Genomic DNA, 5,556 nt, shown 5'->3' with positions numbered 1-5,556 from the left:
TTTTCCTTTCTATTACTCAGGCTACACTATGTTATATTTTAAATTTTAAAAATCTAATTTATTTTTTAATTTTACAAGTAATAAATGTACATATTTACAGGGGGTACACAGTCATTTTTTGATATATATAATACTTAGTGATCAGATCAATGTAGTTCACATGGACATCATCTAAAATATTTATCATTTCTTTGTGTTGGGAACACTCAATATCCTCCCTGTAGCTATTTAAACTATATATTATTAACTATGGTATTTGTGACTATTACTTTGGGTTTGAAAATAAGGCATGCTCTTTCTTTGCTACATTCAGGATTCTGCATATGTCTTAATATAATGTTTAGTTCATATAGGCTCTAGCTTTGCACAGGTGTGATTCCTTTTAAATTGTTGCTATCTAAAAGGAATGTTTAAAAGTTTTTCTCAGTAATTGTGGGTTTGTCAATTTTTCTTCTGATTTATATAATCTCTGTTTTATATACTTTAGTGATATATGATTAGGTATATCATGATTAAAGATTGTAGCATATTTTTATAAATTTTATCTTTTAATCAGTATGTGCCATTCCAAATTATTTATTTTTTTAAATTTTTATTTTTAATTTTATTTTTTTAAATGTATATTTCTGAAATGGGCACTAATGGGAGCACTGACTGCCCTTGCCAGTAAATCAAGACCAGTAGATTATTCTCTCCGAGTACTCTAGCACACCAGGACAAGAGTTGTGTCAGGATATGACTCTAGTCTCAGCATATTTATTTTATATAATGTATTTTGTCTAAATAACATTTATATACTTCCTTTGCATTAATATACACAAATGAATTTAAATATCCATTAAATATGCATATATACATACATAATTTTAAGATTTCATTTTGTATTAAATGTATCTCTTATAAATATTATTTAACTAATTTTTTTTGGTCTAATATGAAACTTTCTGCTTTTGAATAAGTGAGTTTATCTAATTTCCAATTGGTTTTGAAAAGCTTAAAACAAATTTTTGTTTGTACATTCATTCATTCTCTCCATTTTTAAGCTGAAATTTCTATTAGGTGGATACTGGAATTTCTGATTCTATTGTAAATATATCCTATCATTTATTTCATATTTTGAGTCTTTTGGTATTTTGCGATCTGTTTCATGAGCGTTCCCTGGCTTCACATTCCAGTTCACTAATTGTCTCTATCTATTTTGATAAATTTAAAAAATGTGGTAAAGTATATATAACATAAAATTTGCAGTCTTAACTATATTTAAGTGCAAATTTCAGTGGCATTAAACATATTCACAGTGCTGTAAAACTATCTATTTTCAGAACTTTAAAAATCATCCCAAACAGATCTATGTACCTGTTAAGCAGTAATTCCCCATTCTTTACAGCCCTCAGCTCCTGGTAACCTCTATTCTACTTTGTCTCTACAAATTTGCCTATTCTAGAGTACCTAATGTAAATAAAATCATATAACAATTTGTCCTGTTATGTCTATATATTTTACTTAGCATAATTTAATTAAAGTTCATTTATTTTTTATCATGTATTAGAATTGTATTATTAAGACTAAATAATATTCCATTGTAAGTTTATATCACATTTTATTTACCCATTTATTTGTTAATGGACATTTGAGTTGTTTTTGACTTTTGGCTTTGGTTAATAATGCTACTATGAATATTTTTGTCCAAGTACCTGAATCTCTGCTTTGAATTTTTTTTGGTATATACTTAAGATAAAATTGTGGAATCATCTGGTATTTCTATGTTTAAATTTTTAAGGAACCATCACCTATTTTCCACAGACTGCACTATTTTACATTTCTACCAGCAATGCTCAAGGGTTCCAGTTTTTCAACATCTTTATCAATCCTTGTTTTTTATGACTTTTTTTTTTTTTAATTTTAATAATAGCCATTCTAACGGGTGGGAAATGATATTTCATTGTGGTCTTGATTTGCATTTCTCCAATGGATAGTGGTTTTGACAATCTTTTCATAGGTTTCCTGGCCATATGTTTGCCTTCTTTGGTGAAATGTTTATTCAGATTTGTTGCCCCTTTTAGTATTGAGTTATGTGTCTTTATTTTGTTGAGATGTAGGAATTTGTTATATATTCTCAATATTAATCCCTTATCAGATATAATATTTGCAAATATTTTCTCACATTCTATAGGTTGTTTTTTCCATATATATGTATGTGTATATATATATATTTATTGTACTTTAGGTTCTGGGGTACATGTGCAGAACATGCAGGATTGTTGCATAGGTACATACATGGCAGTGTGGTTTGCTGCCTCCATCCCCCCATCACCTATATCTGGCCTTTCTCCCCATGTTATCCCTCCCCAACTCTCTACCCCGTGCTGTCCCTCCCCTATTCCCCCCCAACAGATCCCAGTGTGTGATGCTCCCCTCCTGTGTCCATGTGTTTTTATTGTTCAACACTCGCCTAGAGTGAGAACATGCAGTGTTTGATTTTCTGTTCTTGTGTCAGTTTGCTGAGCATGATGGTTTCCAGATATCCATGTCCCTACAAAGGACATAAACTAATTGTTTTTTATGGCTGCATAGTATTCCATGATATATATGTGCCACATTTTCCTTCTCCAGTCTATCATCAATGGACATTTGCATTGGTTCCAGGTCTTTGCTATTGTAAACAGTGCCGTAATGAATATACGTGTGCATGTATCTATATAATAGAATAATTTATAATCCTTTGGATATATACCCAGTAATAGGATTGCTGAGTCAAATGGAATTTCTATTTCTAGGTCCTTGAGGAATCACCACACTGTCTTCCACAATGGTTGAATGAATTTGCACTCCCACCAACAGTATAAAAGTGTTTCTATTTCTCCAAATCCTCTCCAGAATCTGTTGTCTCCAGTTTTTTTAATGATTGCCATTCTAACTGGCATGAGATAGTATATCAATGTGGTTTTGATTTGCATTTCTCTAATGACCAGTGATGATGAGCATTTTTAAATGGTGTTGGGAAAATTGGCTAGCCATGTGCAGAAAGCAGAAACTGGACCCCTTCCTGATACCTTACACTAAAATTAACTCCAGATGGATTAAAGACTTAAACATAAGACCTAACACCATAAAAACCCTAGAAGAAAACCTAGGCAAAACCATTCAGGACATAGGCATAGGCAAGGACTTCATGACTAAAACGCCAAAAGCATTGGCAACAAAAGCCAAAATAGACAAATGGGACCTAATTAAACTCCAGAGCTTCTGTACAGCAAAAGAAACAATCATTAGAGTGAACCGGCAACCAACAGAATGGGGAAAAATGTTTGCAATCTACCCATCTGACAAAGGGCTAATATCCAGAATCTACAAAGAACTAAAACAGATTTACAAGAAAAAGCAAACAAACCCATTCAAAAGTGGGTGAAGGACATGAACAGACATTTTTCTATAGGTTGTTTTTTTCTACTGTTTTGATAGTGTCTTTCGATTCACAGAAATTTTAAAATTTGGTGTAATCTATTTTTTATTTTGTTGTGTGTGCATTTGGTGCCATATCCCAGAAATCTTTGCCAAATCATAGGTCAGGAGGCGTTTCTCCTGTTTTCTTCTAAGCGTTTTATAGTTTTTGCTGTTACATTTAGGTCTTTGATTCAGTTTGAATTGATATTTAACTATTATGTTAGGTAAGAACTCAAATTCATTATTTCCATGGGAATATCCAGTTTTCTCAGCTGTATTTGTTCAAAAAAAGACTGTCCTTTACATCAAATGTTTTTAGTTTCCTTGTGAAAAATCACTTAATCATATGTGTGGGGATTTATTTCTGGACATTTTATTGTTTTTAATTTGTTTATATGTCTGTTTTCATGCCAATATCACAGTATTTTGATTAATGTACCTGTCACGTAAATTTTGTGATGAGAAGTGTGAGTCCTCAAGTTTTGTTATTCTTTTTCAAAATTGTTTTGGCTATTTGGGGTCTCTTACACTTACATATACATTTTAGGATAAGTTATTCTATTTCTTCATAAAATACCATTGGGATTCTGATAAAAATTACATTGATCTGTAGATTATTTTGAGTAATATTATCATCTTCACAATATTAAGTCTCTCAACCCATGAACAAAAGATATTTATCCATTTATTTATGTTTTAATTAACTAGTTAATTAAATTTATTTTAGCAATGTTTTATAATTTGCAGTGTATAAGTCTTTCACTTCACTGGTGAATTCTTAATATTTTATTTCTTTTGATGTTATTATAAACAGAATTGTTTTCTTCATTTTTGGGAGCTACTGTTTGTTGCCAATGCATGCAAAGCAACCAATTTATGTGTGTTGATTTTATATTTTGCTACTTTGCTGAACTTCATTATTAGTTGAATAAAGTTGGTTGTTTTTGGTGAAATCTTCAGGAGTTTCTAGACGTGAGATTATATAATCTATGAACAGACATAGTTTTACTTCCTCCTTGCTAAATTGGATGGCTTTTGTTTCTTTTCCTTGTCTAAAATTGCTCTGGCTGGAACTTCCAATACTATGCTGAAAAGAAGTGGTCAAAGTGGGCATCCTTGTCTTGTTTCAAATCTTAGAGGAAAAACTTAAGTCTTTCACCATTGAGTATAATGTAGGCTGAGAATTTACCATATATGGCCTTTATTATGTGAAGAAGTTTCTGTTTATTACTGATTTATTGAGTTGTTTTGGGTACTGAATTTGTCAAATGCTTTCTCTGCATCAATGAGATAATCATGTGGTTTCTTTCTTTCATTCTGTTAATGTGGAGTATTACATCAATTGATTTTTTTATGTTGAACCATTCCTGCCTTCCAGGAATAAATCCCACTTGGCCATGATGTATAATCCTTTTAATATGTTCCTGAATTTAGTTTCCTAGTCTTTTGCTGAGGATTTTTGCATCAGTGTTCGTATGGGATATTCGTCTGCTTGTAGTGTCTTTTTCTGGCTTTGGTATCTGGGTAATGTTAAGCTCATAAAATAGGTTAGAAAATATCTCTTCCTCTTCAATTGTTTTGGAGAATATTTTGATGAGAAAGATTGGTGTTAATTCTTCTTTAAATGTTTGATAGAATTTGTTAGTGAAACCATCTGGTCCTGGGCATTTCTCTGTTGGTAGTTTTTTGATTACTGATTCAATTTCCATATAAGTTATATGTCCATTAAGATTTTCTGTTTCTTCATGCATCAGTCTTGGTAGGTTGGGTGTTTCTAGAAATTTGATCGTTTCACCTAGTTTATGCCATCTGCTGTATACAATTTTTTATAATACTCTTTAATAACCTTTTTTTTTGTTTCTGTAAAATCAGTAGTGATGTCCCCATTTTATTTTAGATTTTGCTAATTTGAGACATTTTTGTTTCTTAGTCAATCTAGCTAAAGGTATGTTAATTTTGTTAATCTATCTGAAGAGCCAGACTGGTTCATTGATGTTAGCTATTGTTTATCTATCCTCTAATTTCCTTACCTATACTCTTGTACTTGAACAGAAACTGCTTAAAATGTTCATTTTTTTTTTTCACACTTGAGGAGAGGGGCCTGTAAATTAT

The 5,556-nt window shown here is 31.3% G+C and overlaps 1 non-coding gene across 1 annotated transcript; it reads right to left on the bottom strand.

Annotated features, from left to right (window-relative positions):
* Positions 1-618: 618 nt before the first annotated feature.
* LOC135276399 (small nucleolar RNA SNORA3/SNORA45 family) lies at positions 619-752 on the bottom strand. Its single transcript, XR_010343943.1, has one exon. It is a non-coding gene; the product is annotated as a small nucleolar RNA SNORA3/SNORA45 family (small nucleolar RNA).
* Between the last annotated feature and the right edge of the window lie 4,804 nt (positions 753-5,556).

The sequence above is a fragment of the Aotus nancymaae genome, unplaced genomic scaffold, assembly GCF_030222135.1.
Source record: "Aotus nancymaae isolate 86718 unplaced genomic scaffold, 86718_ANA_hifiasm-v0.15.2.pri h1tg000001l, whole genome shotgun sequence".
Classification (NCBI taxonomy): domain Eukaryota; kingdom Metazoa; phylum Chordata; class Mammalia; order Primates; family Aotidae; genus Aotus; species Aotus nancymaae.
This window is presented reverse-complemented; position numbering and strand designations above follow the sequence as displayed.